The sequence below is a fragment of the Leopardus geoffroyi genome, chromosome D1, assembly GCF_018350155.1.
Source record: "Leopardus geoffroyi isolate Oge1 chromosome D1, O.geoffroyi_Oge1_pat1.0, whole genome shotgun sequence".
Classification (NCBI taxonomy): Eukaryota; Metazoa; Chordata; class Mammalia; order Carnivora; family Felidae; genus Leopardus; species Leopardus geoffroyi.
Genome location: NC_059329.1, coordinates 58,691,000 through 58,712,508, shown reverse-complemented (window position 1 = coordinate 58,712,508; position 21,509 = coordinate 58,691,000). Strand labels below are relative to the sequence as shown.

Below are 21,509 nucleotides of genomic sequence, written 5' to 3'. Positions count from 1 at the left end.
GTGCCCATCAACTGATGATAAAGAAGATGTGATACATATATATTCATAATGGAATATAACTCAGCAATAAAAAATGAAATCTTGCCATTTGCAGGGACATGGATGCAGCTAGAGAGTATTACGCTCAATGAAAATAAGTCAGAGAAAGATAAATACTGTATGATCTCACTCATCTGTAGATTTAAGAAACAAGGCAAATAAGCAAAGGCAAAAAAAAAAAAAAAAAAAAAAAGAGGCAAACCAAGAAACAGACTCTACACTATAGAGAACAAACTGATGGTTGCCAGAGGGGATGTGGGTGGGGGAATGGGTAAAATAAGTGAGGGAGATGAAGAAGTACCCTTGTTGTGAGGAGCACAGGGTGTTATATGGAAGTGTTAAATCACTGTATTGAACACTTGAAACTAATATTACATTGTATCTTTAACTGGAATTTAAATAAAAACTTTTTTTAAAGGTTTTTTAAAATGGTGATATATTCTTTTTTTTTTTTTAAGGTTTTCATTCATTTTTTAGAGACAGAGACAAAGACAGAGACGGAGCACGAGTGGGGGAGGGGTAGAGAGCAAGGCAGACAGAATCCGAAGCAGGCTCCAGGCTCTGAGCTGTCAGCATACAGCCCGATGCAGGGCTCGAACCCACAAGCTGTGAGATCACGACCTGAGCCGAAGTCGGATGTTCAACCAACTGAGCCACCCAGGTGCCCCTAAATGGTAATATATGCTTAAAATAGAAAAAAAAAAAAAAATGAGTATTAAATATGCATGGACTAAAAAAACAAAAAACAAAAACAAATGAACTATAACTACCACATTTTACTACTCTGAGTTAGTTCACCTCTGTTATTTTATAAATAATACTTTAAATAGGACTAATATTAGGATATAAAAAATAATTTTTTAACATGGACAGCAAGCTGGGGTAAGGGAATTAGTGCTTACATTATTAGCATATTGATAATTCTTTCATTAAAAAAAACCTTTATAATTTTGTTCTGGAATACAATGGCTGTTTTTAGGGGTATTATTACAGCAAATATGACAATAACATTAAAATGATGACATGAAACACAAAAAACTTTTTTTTAAACAAAGCAAGTAGAATAAAGAACTGAAACTATAAAAGTCTGGCACAGAGCAAATTACTTGGCTCCTAATAAAAATAGTCACCAACATTCATCAAGTATCTTCTGAATTTCAGGTATTCTGCTAAAGAGGCATTGGAAATAAAAAGATGAATAAGACATAGACTCTCTTCTCAAGGGATCCATTAAGACAAGGTATAAATGGATGATGCCAAGATCCACAAATGCTATCGTCATAAAATGAAAAGCAGAAAGTGTTCTTATTTCTTATTAATTAGGCAGGCAACCTTGGGCAAGTTAATTTTCCTGACTGTGTTTCAGTGTCCTATTGGTTAAATGGGAATAAAAAGAACACCTACCTCACAGGATTATTATGAAGATGAAATGTACATATTTGTAAAGCACTTAGAACAGACTTGGCACATACTAAATGTTAGACAAGTCTTTGTTAAATAAGTGCAAATACATTCCACAGCTTAGAATTATCAAATTTAATCCAGTTTAAATATTTTGGCTAAATGAATATGCACAGCACTAACAAAAAATACATTTTAAGCAACTCTGGTCTTCATGACAGAGCAAAGTGAAAATCTTCTTACTCCTCCCAGAAGTTACTCAAAAGCAATAAAGAGAATAAAAAACATACATGCAAACATGATCTCTAATAAAACTAGGAAACATAGGAAATATAAGTGAAAGATAAGCCAAAAGAGAGACAAACTGGAGAAGGAGGGTGAATATAAGGCACAAGGCTCCAAAACTCAAGGGGGGAGGTGTCTACATTTCTTCAAGTATACTTCCTGAGGTATAAAATTTAAACCACATTTGCAACAACGAAAACAGGGGACGTGGGCTGGGGAAAGAGCTTTGTTGTTCACAGTTTGAAGAAGTAGAGGAGACAGTACTAAATTAGGAATCACATAAACAAGCTACACTAACAGAAATTAGGTTGCTGGTGTGGCAAAAAGATAGTGAGACAGCCTGCACTACCAACGGTCCAATCTTCCCTGGTAAAGGAGAAATAAAATAAATTAATACACACAAACCTGGTTGTAAAGAAAATTACTGTAGATTTGGAAGACTGTAGCTACCCTGAGATACCTACAAAAAGTAGTACGGGGAAAACCCCCTTCATTCAAAAAATAAATAACCCAAATGTAAATTTTAAAAAAGGAAAAACAGTAGCCAAAGGACACTCATGAGAAAAATGCTGCCATCAAGCAAATGAAATATGTAACCAATATTTCAAATGAACTTTTAAAACTTAAGTAATAATTTTAAAAACTAATAAAGAAATACCACTTTCAGATCAAATTACAATGTTCAAATGCCAAGAGAAGAGCAGTGGAGAAAGTGGGTATTCCCTCTTGTTCCTGATGTTAGGGGAAAGATGTGTCTTTTGCCACTGAGTACAGCTGACCCTTATATAATACAAGCTGTCAAAAATCCATGTATGGCTTTTGACTCCCCAAAACCTTAACTATGCATAGCCTACTGGTGACTGTAAGCCTTACCAATAACAAACAATTAACACATTTGTATATTATATTATATGCTGTATTCTTACCATAAACTAACCTACATAAAAGAAAATGTTATTAAGAAAATCATAAGGAAGAGAAAATAAATTTATAGTACTGTACTGTATTTATCAAAAAAATTTGGACCCACATGGTTCAAACCCATGTTGTTCAAGGGTCAACTGTATAATGAATGTTACTGTGGGTTTTTCTATGAGCCCTTTATCATATTAAGGAAGTTTCCGGGGCACCTGGTGGCTCAGTCAGTTAAGCATCTGACTCTTGGTTTCAGTTCTAGTCATGGTGTCATGGTTCACTAGATCAAGCCCCATGCTGGGCTCCAAGTTGATAGCTCGGAGCCTGCTTGAGATTCTCCTTCTCCCTTTCTCTCTGCCGCTGCTCCCTCCCTCTCTCTCAAAATAAATAATTTTTTTAAAAGGAAGTTTCCTTTTATTCCTAGTTTACTGAGTGTTTTTTAATATATTTGTCTAAATTTTTTGAGTATAACTGACACAGGATGCTACATGTGTTTATATGTGTTACAATATTTCAGGTATATAACAGTGATCCAACTTCTCTTTAAAAAAAAAATTTTTTTTTATTTATGTTTTTTATTTATTTTTGAGACAGAGACAGAGCATGAACGGGGGAGGGGCAGAGAGAGAGGGAGACACAGAATCGGAAGCAGGCTCCAGGCTCTGAGCCATCAGCCCAGAGCCCAACGCAGGGCTTGAACTCACGGACCGCGAGATGGTGACCTGAGCCAAAGTCGGACGCTTAACCGACTGAGCCACCCAGGTGCCCCCCAACTTCTCTTTAAGCTATGCTATGATCATCACAAGTGTAGCTACCATCTGTTACCACACAGTGCTCTTACAATATCATTGACTATATTTTCTATGCTGTGCCTTTAGTTTACTGAGCAGTTTTAACATGAAAAGGTGCTGAATTTTGTCAAATGCTTTTCCTGTCTCTATTGACATGATTATATGGTTTTGTCCTTTGTTCTATTTGTATGGTGTATTTCATTCATTGATTTTCTTATATTGAACTTTTACATTCCTGGGATGAATCTCACTCTGTCAAAGTGTATAATCCTGTAAATGTGTTGTTGTTTTTTGAGAATTTTTCCATCAATGTTCATAAGGGATATTGATCTGTAGTTTTCTTGTGATATCTTTGTGTGACTTTCATATCAGAATAATGAGGACCTCATAGAATGTGAGTGTTCCCTTCTCTTCTTTTTTTTTGGTGGGGGGGGTTGGGGGGGTAGTGTTTGAGAAGGACTGGTGTTAATTCTTCTTTAACTGTTTAGTAAAGTCCACCTATGAAGATATCTACTCCTAGACTTTTTGTTGGAAGGTTTTTAATTACTGATTCAATTTCATTATTTGTAAAAGGTCTGTTGAGAATTTCTATTCTTTTCTTGAATCAGTTTTGGTAATTTGTGTGTTTCTAGGAATTTGTCCTTTTCATCTAGGTTATCCAATTTGTTGGCATACAACTGCTCATAGTACTCTTATAATACTTTTTATTTTAATGGTAGAATAAAGAGTAATGCCCCCATTTTCATTTCTCATTTTAGCTATTTGCATCTTCTCTCTTTTTTCTTAGACTAGTTAAAGATTTGCCTATTGTTGAGCTCTTCAAAGAATCGACTTTAGTTTCATTCATTCTCTCTACTGTCTTTCTATCCTCTATTTCATTTATCTCTGATCTAATCTTTATTATTTTCTCCTTTTTTCTGGTTTTGGATTTGGTTTGCTATTTACTAGTTTCTTGGGTGTAAAGTTAGGTTGATCTGAGATCTTTATTTTTAATGTAGGTGTTCAGAGCTACTAATTTCCCAGAGTAGCTTCACTGCATACTGTAAGTTTTGGTATATTGTGTTTTTGTTTTCATTCTCGTCAAAGTATTTTCTAATTTTCCCAGTGATTTCTTTTGACCACTAGTTATTTAAGAATATGTAGTTCTGGGACGCCTGAGTAGCTCAGTCAGTTAAGCATCCTACTTCAGCTCAGGTCATGATCTTGTGGTTCACAAGTTCAAGCCCCACGTTGTTGTTCAACAAGGATGCCAACAAGGATGCCACAACCATTAAAAGGAGAAAGAATAGTCTTTTCAACAAATAGTGCTACAAGTGAATTTCCATATACAAAAGAATGAAATTGGACCCCTATCTCATTCCAAATGTAAAATTTAACTCAAAGTGGACCAAAGATTAAATATAATAGCTAAAACTATAAAATTCTTAAAAGAAAGTATAGGAATAAATCCTCAAGATCTCCAATTTGGCAATAGATTCTTAAATGGAACACCAAAAGCATATCAAGAAAAGAAAAAAAAGGGGCGCCTGGGTGGCGCAGTCGGTTGAGCGTCCGACTTCAGCCAGGTCGCAATCTCGCGGTCCGTGAGTTCGAGCCCCGCGTCGGGCTCTGGGCTGATGGCTCAGAGCCTGGAGCCTGTTTCCGATTCTGTGTCTCCCTCTCTCTCTGCCCCTCCCCTGTTCATGCTCTGTCTCTCTCTGTCCCAAAAATAAATAAACGTTGAAAAAAAAAAAAAAGTAAAACAACTTCATCAAAGTTAAAAATATGCATCAAAGGACATTATCAGGGCAACTAGGTGGCTCAGTCGGTTAAGCGTCTGCCTCTGGCTCAGGTCATGATCTCAGTTTGTGGGTTTGAGCCCCGCATTGGGCTCTGTACTGACAGCTCAGAGCCTGGAGCCTGCTTCAGATTCTGTGTCTCTTCTCTCTCCCTTTGCCCCTCCACAGATCATGCTCTGTCTCTCTCTCTCTCTCTCAAAAATGAATAAATGTTAAAAAAGTTAAAAAAAAAAAAAAGACATTATCAAGGATATGAAAAGAAGGGTTGCCTGGCTGGCTCAGTCAGTAGAGCATGTGACTTTTGATCTTGGGATTGTGAGTTCGAGCCCCACATTTGATGTAGAGATTACTTTTAAAAAAACAAAAGGAAAGAATATGAAAGGGAAGGAAGGAAAGAAAATGAAAAGACAATAGAATAGGAAAATTATTTGCAAATCATGTATCTGACATAAGGGCTTAATATCCAGAATACATAAAGAACTCTTAAAAATCTATAGCAAAGAGACCAATGGCCCAATTTTAAAAAGGCAAAAGCAGGGGATTCTGGGTGGCTCAGTCAGGTGGTGTCTTACTCTTGATTTCAGCTCAGGTCATGGTCTTGCGGTTTATGGGATCAAGCCCCACGTCAGGCTCCGAGCTGACAGCACAGAGACTGCCTGGGATTCTCTCTCTCCCTCTCACTCTGCCCCTTCCCCTCCTCATGCTCTCTCTCTCTCAAGTTAAATAAAACTCTTTTAAAAATTTAAGTTAAATTAAAAAGGCAAAAGTATTAAATATACATTTTTCCACAGAAAATATACAAACGGTCAATAAGCACATGAAAGCACATGAAAAGATGTTCAACATCCATTAGTCACTAGGAAAATGCAAATCAAAACCACCGCAAGTTATCACTTCGGACCCACTGGAATGGTTATACACAAAAGCAAAAGAACAAATACTGGCCAGGATGTGGAGAAGTAAGAACCTTCATACATTGCTGATGAGAATGTAAACCAGTACGGCTTCTAGAAAACAACTTGACACATCCTCAAAAAAAGTAAACACAGAATTACTATGTGATGTAACAATTCCACTCCTCAGCATACATACTCACAAGAAGTGAAAAATTAAAACAAAAGCTTATAGACCAAAGTTCATGGCAGTGTTATCCATAATAGCCAAAAAATGGAAATAACCCAAATGCCCATCAACAGATCAATGAATATGCAAAATGTGGTATATCCATAAAATGAAATTTTATTTAGCCATAGAGAGTAATAAATACTGATACATATTACAACATGGATGAACCTCAAAAAATACTTGGTAAGTGAAAGAAGCCAGCCACAAAAGGCCACTGTATTTATAGGTTCTCCAGAGAAATAGAACCAAGATGATGTGTATATGTATAAAAAGATATTTATTTTAAGGTACTGGCTCACATGATTATGGAGGTTGGCAAATCTAAAATCTGCAGGGTAGGATAATAGGCTGGAGACCCAGAGAAAAGCCAATGTTACCATTTAAGTCAAAGGTCATCAGGCTGGAGACCCACAAAGGAGCTGCTTTTAGGTCCAAAGGCCATCTGCTGCAGAATTCTCTTACCTGGGAAGGAAGCCAGTCTTTTGTTCTATTCAGGCCTTCAGCTGATTAGATGAGGCCCACCATATTATGGTGAGCAATCTGCTTTATTCAAAGTCTACTGATTTAGATATTAGTCTCATACAAAAACATCTTCAGAAAAACATTCATATAATATTTGACACATGTCTGGGCACTGTGGCCCAGCCAAGTTGACATATAAATTAAAAATTACAGCCACATACTAAATGATTCCATTTTTATGAAATGTTGAGAGAAAGCAAATCCATAGAAATAAAAAGCAGATTAATCATTGTCATGAGCTTAGGGAAGGGGGTGAAATGGCAAGTGATTGCTTATTTGTATGGGGTTTCTTTCAGGGTAATAAAAATGTTCTGGAATTAGTGATGATACTTGTACAACACTGTGAATATACTGGAAACCACCTAATTGTATACTTTAAAATGTTAAAATAAGCATAACTTTCTGTTATGTTAATTTTACTTAATATTTGTTTTTTAAAGTTTATTTTATTTATTTTGAGAGAGAGAAAGCAGGGGAGGGGCAGAGAGAGACAGACACAGAATCCGTCAGTGCAGAGCCCAATGTGGAGCTCAAACCCACGAACAGTGAGATCATGACCTGAGCCTAAGTTAAGAGTTGGATGCTTAAGAGACTGAGCTACCTAGGTGCCCCAATTTTACTTAACAAAATAACTTATTGATATTTCCTGTGAATAAGATCCTGTCAATAAGAATACATCTGTATTATGGCACATTGACCCACCAATGGCACTTTTCCATGGTACGTGACACTTTATATTGCTAATGTTCAGCATATAAATGAATATTTATAGGGTACTGGCATCAAAAAAAGAAAAAAAAAACCCACATGGGGGCACCTAGGTGGCTCAGTCAGTAAGCATCTGACTTCGGCTCAGGTCATGATCTCACGGTTCATGACTTCGAGTCCCACATCGGGCTCTGTGCTGACAGCTCAGAGACTGGAGCCTGCTTCAGATTCTGTGTCTCCCTCTTTCACTGCCCCTCCCCTACTCACACTCTGTCTCTCTCTGTCTCTCAAAAACAAACATTAAAAAATAATAAAATAAAATAAAATAAAATAAAATAAAATAAAATAAAATAAAATAAAATGACACATAGACCTACAACAGAATAGAGAGCCCAGAAACAAACCCATGTATATACAGTCAACTAATATTTGACAAGGGAGCCAAGAATACTCAATGGGGAAAGGACAGTGTCTTCAATAAATGGTAGTGAGAACACTATCCACATATAAAAGGATGACACTGGACCCGTATTTTATACCACTTACAAAAATTAACTCGAAATAGTTAACTGTAAGACCTGAAACCATAAAACTCCTAGAAGAAAACATAAGGTAAAACAGTTCCTTGACATTGGTCTTGGCAATAATTTCTTGGAAATGACACAAAATCACCAGCAGCAAAAGCAAAAATAAACAAGTTTTACTACATCAAACTAAAAACCTTCTGCGCAGCAAAAGAAACAATCAACAAAATAAAAAGGCAACCTACAGATTGAGAGAAAATATTTACAAGCCAAATATTTGATAAGGTGTCACTATCCAAAATACATAAGAAACTCATAGAACTCAGTAGGAAAAAAAAAAAAATAATAACCCAATTAAAAGGGGGAAGAGGACCTGAAAAGACAGTTTTCTAAAGAAGATATACAAATGGTCAACAGGTACATGAAAAGGTACTCAACATCACCAGTCATCAAGGAAACATAAATTAAAACCAAAATGAGATATTATTTCACACCTGTTCGTATGGCAATTACCAAAAAGAAAAGAAACAAGAAACAAGTGTTGGCCAGCGTGGAGAACACATAATCCTTAGGCACTGTTGGTGGGAATGTAAACTGGCGCAACCACTATGGGATACGATATGGAGGTTTCTCAAAAAATTAAAAATAAAACTACCACATGACTCAGTAATCCCACTTCTGGGTTTGTGTCTAAAGGAAATGAAATCAGTATCTTGAAAAAATATCTATATCCCTGTATTCAATATAGCATTATTCACAATAGCCAAGACATAGGAACAACCTAAGTGTCCACTGACAGAAAAATGGATTAAAAAAGCATGGTCTGTGTGTGCACGCACATGTGTGTATACATACATACACAAATATATACATATACACAATGACACACACAAAAAAGGAAATCTAGCCATTTGCAAGATCAATGGAAATTGAGGGCATTATACTAAGTGAAATAAGTCAGACAGAGAAACATGTTATGCTGTATGATCTCACTTATATGTGGAATCCAAAAAATCACAGATAGAAACAGAATAGTCGTGGCTAGAGGATGGAGGAAATGGGGAGATGGTGGTCAAAGGGTACAAATCAATACAAGATGAATAAGTTCTGGGGTATATCATATAGTTCTAAATGTACATCAGAGTGGCTATAGTTAACAATTGTAGATTATACACTGAAAGTTGTAGGGGCACCTGGGTGGCGCAGTCGGTTAAGGGTCCGACTTCAGCCAGGTCACGATCTCGCGGTCCGTGAGTTCGAGCCCCGCGTCAGGCTCTGGGCTGATGGCTCAGATGGCTCAGAGCCTGGAGCCTGTTTCCAATTCTGTGTCTCCCTCTCTCTCTGCCCCTCCCCCGTTCATGCTCTGTCTCTCTCTGTCCCAAAAAAATAAACGTTGAAAAAAAAAAAAAAAAAAGTTGCTAAAAAAAAAAAAATAGACCTTAAATGTTCTTACCACACACACAAAAAAGTTAATTATGTGATATGATGGATGTGTTAACTAACCTATAGTGGTAATCATTTTGCAATATAGACATGTATTGAATCATCCCACTGTATACCTTAAGCTTATACAATGTTATATGTCAATTACATCTCAATATAGCTGGAAAAAAATGAAATTCAAATGAAATGCCTTAACCAAAAACTGTCAAGAAACTAGAAATAAAAAGAAACTTCCGGGGTTCCTGGGTGGCTGAGTCAGTTAAGGGTCTGAATTTTTATCTCGGCTCAGATCATGATCTCATTGCTCATGAGATCAAGCCCTGCAATGGACTCTGCACTGACAGCACAGAGCCTGCTTGGGATTTTCTCTCTCCCTCTCTCTCTGCTCCTTCCCTGCTCATGCACAAGCATGGCTCACTCACTCTCAAAATACATAAATAAACTTAAAAAAAAAAAAAAAGAACCTTCCTAGACCTGATTAAGGGCATCTATTAAAACTCTACAGATAAAACATGTGCAGTCTCAATGATTTTGACCTAAGATTAGGAAGAAAGCAAAGAGATAGAAAGTAAGGATGTCCACTCTCATCACTTCCATTCACTAACTGGTACAATATGAAAGGGCAAGAAAAGGAATGAGGCATAAGAATTGGAAAGGAAAAAGTCAAACTATCTTTTTTTTAGATGACATGATTTTGTACAGAGAAAAAAAATTTTTTTTTACAGGGAAAATATTAAGAAATCCACAGAAAAGCTAGGTCACAGGATATAACCTAATATTCAATATTCACTTCCATATCAGCAATGAACAATAAGAAAATGAATTTTTTCAATGCTCCATTTACAACAGCATCAAAAAATAAAATAAAATGTTTATGGGTAAATTTAACAAATGATATGGAATACCAAGACACTGAAAAATGCAAAACACTGTGAAGGAACATTAAATATATTAAATAATAAATAAATGGAAAGATATCCTACGTTCATGGACTGAAAGACTTTTATGTTATTAAAATGACAGTTCTACTGGAACTGAAAAACAGAGTCAATACAGTCACAATTAAAATCCTAGCAGGCCTTTTGAAGAAATTGACAAGTTAATAGTTAATAAGCTTTCTATTGAAAACAAAAAATCTAAAATAGCTAAAACACCTCTGAAAAAGAACAAGATGGGAAGATTTACATTACTTAATTTCAAGACTTACAATAAGACTATAGTTATCAAAACAGTGTGGTAGTGGCATGAAGATAAAACAAATAGCTCAATGAATCAAAATAGTATCCATGAAAACACACACACACACCCCAAGTGATTTTCAACAAAGATGCAAAAGCTAATTCAATGCAGCAAAGATAAGTTTTTCAACAAATGGTGATGGAACAATGAACTTGAAATGGATCGTGACACTAAATGTTAAGCAGGGCACAAAAAAGCAAAGAAAAATTTGATGAAGCAGATTTCACCCAAATTTGAACCTTTTATTCTTTGAAAGACACAAGTTAAGAAAATGATAAAGCAAGCCACACACTAGGAACGAGAAAAAATTATCTTATAAAGGGCTCACATAAATAACTCTTACAGTTCAACATTAAGAAGTCAAACAATCCAATTTTTATTTTATTTTTTCAAATTTTTTTTTAACGTTTATTTTTGAGATAGAGAGAGACAGAGCATGAACGGGGGAACGGGGGAAGGTCAGAGAGAGGGAGACACAGAATCTGAAACAGGCTCCAGGCTCTGAGCTGTCAGCACAGAGCCCAACACGGGGCTGGAACTCACAAAGCGCGAGATCATGACCTGAGCCGAAGTCGGCCGCTTAACCGACTGAGCCACCCAGGCGCCCCCAAACAATCCAATTTTTAAATATGGGCAAAAGATGTGAACTGGCATTTCACAAAAGAAACTATCTAAATGGTCAACAATAATGAAGAGATGTTTAACATCACTAGTCATTAACAAAATGCAAATTAAAATGACATACCACCAAACACCCCACTAGAATTACTGAAGTTAAGAACGCTAACAATATCAAGTGTTTATGAGGATATGGTACAACTGGAATGCTCATATACTGCTGACAGGAATACCAAATGGTACAGCTACTCTGAAAACATTTTGGCTGTTTCTTATCAAGTGAATACACATGTATTAAATAAAGGACCCAGCAATCACACTCTTAGGTATTTACTGAAGAGAAATGAAAACAGGTCCATTCAAAGGCTTGTACACAAATATCACAGCAGCCAAAAATGTAAACAGTTTGTAACAGCTAAAATCTGGAAACAATGAAATGCCCATCCACTGGTGAATGGATAAACTGCAATATACCCTTACTATGGAAAACTACTTAGCAATAAAAAATGAATAAAATATTAAGATATGCAACAATATGAATCTCAAAAAACACTGCACTGAACACAAATTACACTGAATAAAATATGTTAAACACAAAAGTACCTACAGTATGATTCCATGTATAAGGAATTCTAGGAAAGACACAGATATAATGACAGAAAGAAGATCACTAGCTGTCTGCAGCTGGGGCATCAAAGGGCACAAGAAAACATTTTAAGCTGATGGAAATGTTCCGTATCTTGAGCGTGGTGGTGATAATTTAATTACATACAATTACTAAAAAAATCAAACTATGTACGCTTGAAAATGATTTTTATTGCAGGCAAACCATACCTCAATAAAGTTGAAAGTAAATAAAACATAAAAGTGGAAAATAAATAAAAATTAAGTAACACCACTTCAGAATCTGCAAAAGACTGACATAAAAAATTTTTGGTTTATCATTTCTGAAAAGTCAAAGTGCTTCCATTGTTACAAGATTTGATTTCGAGTTAGTTTAGGATCATTGCCTGAACCTCTATGCTGGACCAAGTATCTGTCTGCTACATTCCCAAAGCATGTATCTGTCGTACTGCTAACTACATTACAGTGAAAATATCTCTGTATAATGCTAAGTGAAATACAACACTCAGAGAAAGACAAACACCATATGATTTTTACTCACATGTGGAATTTAAGAAACAAAACAAATGAGCAAAGGAAAAAAAGAGAGAGAGACAAACCAAGAAACAGACGCTTAACTAGAGAGAACAAACTGATGGTTACCAGAGGGAAGGTGGGTGGGGGAATAGGTGAAACAGGTGAAGGTGATTAAGAAAGGAGTGTACTTGTACACTGGGTAATGTATGGAAATGTTGAATCTATATTACACTATACTAATAGCATGTTTTATATATTAATATATGATACTGTACTATATACTATCAGACAATTCTGTATACCTAAAACTAATACAACACTGTATGTTAACTTTATTGGAATTAAAATTAAAAAAATAAATAAAATAGGGAATACATACGCAGAAAAAAAATACCTGCATTTGTGTCTATCTCTCTTACATATCTTTGTACCTCCAAGCATTAAGTTTGATGCCTGGTACGCAGATGCTCAATTAAACTGAAATGAATCTATATAGAACTTACACATAAACTACAGATACATATACTTTTCAAGAAAAAAGTTAAGAAATGCCAGAAAAGAAAAAAAGGCTTGTTAACATCAGCTTTCTTTACATTACTTTAGAGTGTACACAAATTTATTTTAGATATTCATAAAATCTAATTATAACAAGCCATATTAATTTGACATGATATTCCTCTAAGAATCCCACAAATCAAGCAAATCCTCCTCCAGAGGTTTGTAAAAGCCTTTAAAAGTTCCCCTCATTAAAGTATCCTTTAGTTTTGTAATATCTGAAACAAGGCGCCAAATGTTCCAGTAAATACTACCAGTGCAAGTGCTAAGGCAAAAAGTATCAACAAATGTTTTCTGTTACACAGCTTCAGAGGACCCAACAGTCACACTTTCCCACTATGCACAGAGCTCATCTTAAATGTAGGCTAGACTATGGGGCATCTGACTGGCTTAGTCCATGGAACGTGAGATTCTTGATCTTGGGGTTGTGAGTTCGAGCCCCATGTTGGGTGTAGAGATTACATAAAAAATGAAAATAAATGCAGGCTGTAATATAAGCACTAGTAGCTGCACTGCAATTCCAGTGCAGGTCAGTTGGCCTGCCATTTGGCATTAGTGAAAAACCCTCTGCATACTTTATACCTAGTACAATTAAATAACACACAACATGACACCATTTCACTCTACGTCTCCTAATCAGAAAAGACTGTACAAACTTACTAATGTAAGGCAAGAGAGTTGCAGTACTAAATGGTGAAATTCTAATATAGTTTAATTACATTTCAACAGAATACATTCATTTAAAAGCAGGCCAGCAATGGACTGAGCCACAGAGACTGACATGCAGCAACAATAATCCCTATTAAGTAAAGCATTTCAAGATCTTCAGAGTCCTTTCCCATCTTATCCCCTCTGCCCTTCACAACAACCCTGTGAAACCAGAAAAGGCTATTTCCACCCCATAAATGAGGCAAGTTACAGACGAGAGCAATTTAAAAATACACACAATTGCTAGTAAGTAGTTCTGGCTAGGTCGGGGGAGAAACTGGGGAAAGAACCTAGAACCAATTTTATTTAAGACATTTTCCATGATAAATAATATGAAACTTGGTGATAAAAATGAAGCCAAGGATAAAGAGAATAAGGACAATGAAACAAATAATCAATTTTACATTATTTCCATATTTTATTGCCTTCCCTTCCACTGTCTACAGTACACCCTCATATAAGACATCACCAGATGCCTCACTAATCTCACTTCCCTAGAGAAGATCTCGGAAACAAAAATACAGTAGGGAAGTGGAAAGAGAATAGGTTAGGAGTCAGAGATCCTAAATTTTTCTAATCCTGGCTTTGGATAAGTACCTTCATCTCTTTGAGCAACAATTTTTACATCTGCAAATCACATATATCTTACTACGTTGTTTTGAAGATTAAGTGAAATAAATGGATATAGAAGCACTTTGGGAAATGTAAAGAACTCAGCTAATGCTTATTATTAGGCTACAAATATGTGGTACAAAAATTCATAATAGGTGTCTTACAGAATTGTGTTAATAAATCCAAATTATTTTAATTATTTATAAGTTTTACACAATCATATATACAATCACTTTAAAAAATATTTGTTGAGGGGCGCCTGGGTGGCTCAGTAGGTTGAGTGTCTGACTTCAGGTCAGGTCATGATCTTGTGGTTTGTGGGTACGAGCCCCGCATCGGGGTCTCTACTATCAGTGCAGAGCCTGTCTCAGATTTTCTGTCTCACTCTCTCTGTCCCTCCTTCTGTCTCTCTCACTCTCAAAATTAAACATAAGATTTTTTTTAATTAAAAATTGTTGTTGACTAAATAGACTATTCCAGAATTAACAATAATTTTTAAATCTGTTAAGTCCAAATGAAGAAAATGCACTGTATTACAGAACTCTAAAATCTGACAAGGTATTTGGTAAAATAAGTACCTGTAAAGTTAGCTGGTAAAAGTAAGGCTTCGATCTTCACAGGATTCTCTGCAAGCTAATATTTGCATCCAAAGATTTCCAGAACTACTTAAGAATCATAAAATCAGAGAAATGAGAAACTTTAGACATCATGTAGAGAACACCTTTGATTCACAGAAAAAGTGACTGAGGCAAGAAAGGATTTTATACAATTTTCAAATTTCCCTTACTGGAGCTGGGAGTGTGTGGAAGAGAAGGACATCAAAAACAAAATGAAGCAAGAATTTCTTCCAGTTAGGGTCTTAAATCTGCATTCCCCTCATCAAAAAATCCTTGAGTACAGTAACAAGAAAACAGCTATAGGAAGTTACTGAATTTCTGCAGAATTAAAAAATTTATGGCTAGAATACTACAATTCCAATCATAACATTGCCTAAGAATTTCACATTTTGACAGAGATAGAATAATATCCTACAGGATTAATAAACACATTTATTTATAAATAAATATTGTGGATCACTTCTCAGGCTTTTGGCTGAAATCAAGTGTAGAATCTGTTCTTATCAGTTTAATAAGTACTGTGGAAAATTTAAAAACTACCACTGGATATCCAGAACTCTGAACTTCTTATAGCCTAGTTCATAGATCGATTACTATTTACTGGAAAATCTGTATTTTTTTTTTTTTTAAGTAGGCTTCACGCCTAGTGTGGATTCCAGTGCTGGGCCTGAACTCATGACCCGGAGATCGAGAACTGAGCTAAGATCAAGAGTTGGACACTTAACTGACTGAACCACCCAGGCACCACTGGAAAATCTGTGTTCTTTTTTTTTTAATTTTTTTATTTATTATTATTATTTTTTTAATTATTTTTTTTTTCAACGTTTATTTATTTTTGGGACAGAGAGAGACAGAGCATGAACGGGGGAGGGGCAGAGAGAGAGGGAGACACAGAATCGGAAACAGGCTCCAGGCTCTGAGCCATCAGCCCAGAGCCCAACGCGGGGCTCAAACTCACGGACCGCGAGATCGTGACCTGGCTGAAGTCGGACGCTTAACCGACTGCGCCACCCAGGCGCCCCTATTTATTATTTTTGAGAGAGTGAGTGGGGAAGGGGCGGAGCGGGGGGGGGAGGTGGCAGTGCAGATAGAAGATCCAAAGCAGGCTCTGTACTGACAGCAGAGAGCCTGATGCAAGGCTTGAATTCATGAATCGTGAGATCACAACCTGGGCCAAAGTTGGACACTTACCCGACTGAGCCACCCAGGAGCCCCTGGAAAAGCTGTATTCTTAAAAGTGCTTTGTAATATTTCCCTAAAATTAAAACTTTATATATTTGAATACACACCTAATTTAAGTCTAAGAAGTTTACTTTGGTCAACATTTGCTTTACACATGTCACATAAAACTGATAGAGCAAAGACGCAAACTGAGAGTGGTGTCTCCAGACACCACTTTTTAAAATAAGTAAGAAAGCAACAGTGATCATCTCTGGATGACAGGACCACGGAGTGATTTTAACTTTCTGTGACATTTTTCAACGTGGAAGTACAACTAAAAATATAAACCCACATCCATGTAGTTACCACAAATGTTAAACTTACATTTTATTTGCTTCAAATGTATTTCGGGGAAATGTAATTGCACAATATACTAAAGTCTACCAGTTCTAGAACTGATCCACCTTCTCTTCTAAGAGACGACCAATACCATGTGCTTCCTACCCAAGTTTTTATACTTTAAATATACAGATTTCTACCAACAGTACATAGTATTTTGTCATTCTGCAACTTGGGTCTTTCCGGTAAATGTTAAGACTATGAGATCTACCCAAGAGATGTATTTCTTTCAATTGTTGCATTATATTTCATCGTACATTTATACCACTATTCATTTATTCAGCCATCTCCCTAAAAAGCACTTTAAACTGTTACCCATTTTTTGCAATTATATAACAATTTGTTCAGTCTTTTTATATAATATGCATATAATAAAATGCATAAATTTTATATATGTATTATGTGAGTTGTGACAAACATATACACCTGTGTAATCCAAATGCCTATCAAGATAGAGAATGACAGCATCATCCCAGAAAGTTCCTTCATGCCCTTCCTGGACAATTCCCTCTCATAACCTGCAGAGGAAACCACTGTATTGATTTCTTTTCCACCATAAATTAGTTTTGCCTATTCTTTTTTTTTTTTTTTTTTTTTTAATATTTATTTTGAGGGGCGCCTGGGTGGTGCAGTCGGTTAAGCGTCCGACTTCAGCCAGGTCACGCTCTCGCGGTCCGTGAGTTCGAGCCCCGCATCAGGCTGTGGGCTGATGGCTCAGAGCCTGGAGCCTGTTTCCGATTCTGTGTCTCCCTCTCTCTCTGCCCCTCCCCCGTTCATGCTTTGTCTCTCTCTGTCCCAAAAATAAATAAACGTTGAAAAAAAAAATTTAAAAAAAAATTTATTTTGACAGTGAGAGACAGCGTGAGCTGGGGAGGGGCAGAGAGAGAGAGAGAGAGAGAGAGAGAGAGAGGCAGGGAGGGAGGGAGGGGGGAGAGAGACACGCAGAATCCAAAGCAGGTCCCAGGCTCCGAGCTGTCAGCACAGAGCCCGACGTGGGTCTCAAACTCACAAACGGTAAGATCATGACCTGAGCTGAAGTCAGACGTTTAACCAACTGAGCCACCCAAGTCCCCCAATTTTGCCTATTCTAATACTTAATGTAAATAAAATCATACAGTTTATCTCTTTATGTGGTTTTACTCAGAATGTTTTCCTTGTCCACATTGTTGTGTATATCCATAATTCACTTTTTCATTACTAAGTAATAAAATGCGTAAAGGTTTATACATAGTATATATAAAGGTTTTGTCTTTTATTTGGGGGGTGGTGTTTATCTCTTCATTACTGATTCCCATTCACTGCATTGTGATCAGAAAACATGATAATACAATAATGATGTTTGCAAACTTCTATTGAGCCCTTACCACATGGCAAGGCACTGTACTGAACTCTAACCCTCACAATAGCTCTGAGGAGCACACTATTATCATTTCCATTTTACAGATGAGAAACCTAAAGCACAGGAGGTTAGGTGACTCATCTAGGTCATACAGGTAAGGTAGAACCAGAATTTGGCTCCTGAGCCCTCTTAACCATGTACTACATAAAATGAATGGTATCATTTCCATGGAATTTGTTGAGACTTCCTTTATAAATAATTACATAATCTAGTTTTGTAACTGAAAAGTATATTCTCTTTATTATTTTTTATTTTAATTTTTTTTTTCAACGTTTATTTATTTTTGGGACAGAGAGAGACAGAGCATGAACGGGGGAGGGGCAGAGAGAGAGGGAGACACAGAATTGGAAACAGGCTCCAGGCTCTGAGCCATCAGCCCAGAGCCCGACGCGGGGCTCGAACTCACGGACCGCGAGATCGTGACCTGGCTGAAGTCGGACGCTTAACCGACTGCGCCACCCAGGCGCCCCTATATTCTCTTTATTAAATACAGAATTCCATATGTATGTAACTAAGCTTATTAATTATGGAATTCAAATCTTGTATATATTTTTATTTGAGATTAAAATCTCCCACTACGACCACAGATTTGTCAATTTCTCCTTATAATTTTATAATTTGTACTCTTTTATGCTTATGTGATCTTCCAGGTGGATTATTCCATTTATCTTTAAGTATCTTTTTCCCTGTTAATAAAAGTTCAATTCTACTTCATCTAATAAGGGAATATCATTTCTCCTTTTAAAAGTATTTTCATTTTTTTAAAGATTTTTTTTAAGGCAATCTCTACAACCCATGTAGAGCTCAAACCTACAACCCTGAGATCAAGAATCGCACGCCCTACTGACTGAGCCAGTCAGGTGCCCCTCTTTTTAGAAGTATTTTCTAACATATTTTACTGCTTTATTTTCAACTTTCAGTATCATTAGGTTTTTTACACATCATTAGGTTTTTTACATACTTGGTACATAAGAATAGATCAACCTAGATATTAAATTTTTACATTAAAAAGAAGCAAAATTAAAAAACAAACAAGCTGGGGAGGAGGAGAATATTTGAAATTAACAAAGCAAACAGCCTAAAATATAAAAAAAAAAAACTCTCAATATTCAAACAGAAAATTCAACTATGGACATGCAATGGGCTGAATGTTTGTGTCCTTCCAAAATTCATACATTGGAATCTTAATGTCCAATTGATAGTATTAGTAGGTGGGGCCTTTGGAAGGCACTTAAGTCATGAGGATGGAACCCTTCACATAAATGCAAACTAGTGCCCATATAAAAGAGGTTCCAGAGAGATCCCTAACCCTTTCAGCCATTTGAGAACACAGCAAGAATGTACCAGCTATGACCAGGAAAAGGACCCTCAAGAGAGAACACAACCATGCCGGCACCTTGATCTTGGGACTTCTCAGCCTCCAGAAGTATGAGCAATAAATTTCTATTGTTTATAGCTACCCGGTCTGTGGAAATTTGTTATAGCAGCTCAAATGGATGAGGATGGGACAAATGATTAACAAAAACATGCAAAATAATGTAAAATAGTCAAACAAGAAAAAAAAATCCAACCTTGCTAATAACCAAAGAAATCCAGATTTAAACAGTAACGCTATTGCCTATTAGAATGCCCAATATTAGAACAATACTAGAATAATGATACCGCATGCTGTGGCCATGTCTGGAAATAAGTCCCTACACGGGGCAGGGGTATGCAATATGGCAGCAAGTATAAACAACAATTTAAACAGTATATAATGTTTGACCCATCAACTCTACTTCTCGAAATGTATCCTAAAAAGATAGTTACACAAATAAGAACATCAACCAGCATGTTACACTAAAAATTAGGCACTATAGTGTAGTATAAACTCTTTAGATAAACAAAGGAAAATAAAACTTGAGCTTAACAACAATGGAGACTTTATTTTAAAATTTACTAAAAATTGATATGGTTAACAACGTCTCAATCGATAACAAATATTCCTTCAGCATCTACGTACCAGTCTATGAAATATACAAAGAGAAAAGACAGTCTCGCTCTCAAAAAACTCACAGTCTGGAAGGGAAAGTGTACACACACACATACACGCACAACATACAATACAATGAATGGTCTAACAGGACATTACAGGAGCACATAGAGTGAAAAACACAGCCTCCCCACAAAAGCTAAACTGGCACCTCCTCAAGCCAGTGTGTTGTTGTTATTCCATGTCTGTTTAGAAAATAGGCAGAATGCTGCCAAAAGGAGGGAGGGCAATGAATAAGCTGCAGAGCTCAGCACACACACATGCACCAAGAAAATTCTCCAATTCTCCTTTTTTTCCTCACATTTTTCCCAGAAGGAAGTTCTGGTAAATGCAATTTTCCCCCCATTTCATACTTCAAATACTGTTCTGTTATGCCCCACTTAAGCTAGGTAGTTTATTATTTCAACTCTGCACAGAGGAAGGATAACAAAAAAGGAATAAGAGAATAAAGGAGGAATAAAGAGGAATAAAGAGGAATAAAGAGAATAAAGAGGAATAAAGAGAATAAAGAGGAATAAAGTATTCTAAACATAAAATTTTAATAAAATATTTAAAAATGTAAAAATGTGATCTTGGACAAGTTAGTGAATCTCTTTGGGCTTAGGTTCCCTCACCTATATGAAGTGAATACCTCCTCTCAAGTGCTGAGATTTTTTTTTTAATTTGTTTATTTTGCGAGAGAGAGATGGGGGGGGGGCGGGCAGAGAGATAGAGGGAGAGAGAGAATCCCAAGCAGGCTCCACACTGTCAGCACAGAGCCCAACGAGGGGCTCAATCTCATGAACCATGAAATCATGACCTGAGTTAAAATCAAGAGTCAGACAGTTAACTGACTAAGCCACCCAGGCGCCCCTCAAGTTGCTCTGATTTAAATGAAATAATAGATGTTTAAGCACTTTATAAACAGAAAACCAACTTGTAAAGCTTAAAACAATAAAGTCTTAACAATTAACAATTAAGGACCAGGAAATGTCTGTATCTTTAGATACCCTGTATGGGTGTGTGGATGGGTGTGATGTACAAAAATATTCACTGCAGCATTAACTAAAGTAAAATTTTGGAAACAAATATTGAACAATGGGTTAGTTAAGTACTGGGTAAGCAAAAAATAAAACAACACTGTAAACAATAGTTATTATAACAGTGGTCCTCAAGCTTTAACATACATGAGAATCACCAAAAAGGACTTGTTAAATCACGGATTTCTAGGTCCCACTCCCAGAATGTATGATTCAGCAGGTTTGTGATAAAGCCCAAGAAACTGCACTTTTAACAAATTCCCAGTTGGTACTACTAATCCAGGCAACACACTTTGAAAATCAAAATATTATAAAACTACTCATCTGTCCTTATCTCACCAAAAACAAAAGAATAATTTATATATTTATATATGTAGTTTTTTAATTATGCACATAAAAAGGGAGAAAAACACCTAATAACCTAATAACAAGCCAAACCACCACTGTCTTATTTGCCCAATACAGATGCATTAAAAGTA

At 36.3% G+C, this 21,509-nt stretch overlaps 1 protein-coding gene and 1 non-coding gene across 5 annotated transcripts in view; one reads left to right on the top strand and one right to left on the bottom strand.

The window, feature by feature from the left end:
* Window positions 1–21,509, bottom strand: part of FCHSD2 (FCH and double SH3 domains 2) — a 303,187-nt gene that overhangs the window by 249,670 nt on the left and 32,008 nt on the right. The gene's annotated exons all lie outside the window — the stretch shown is intronic.
* LOC123602857 lies at window positions 15,476–15,660 on the top strand. The gene has a single exon (XR_006714618.1). It is a non-coding gene; the product is annotated as a U2 spliceosomal RNA (small nuclear RNA).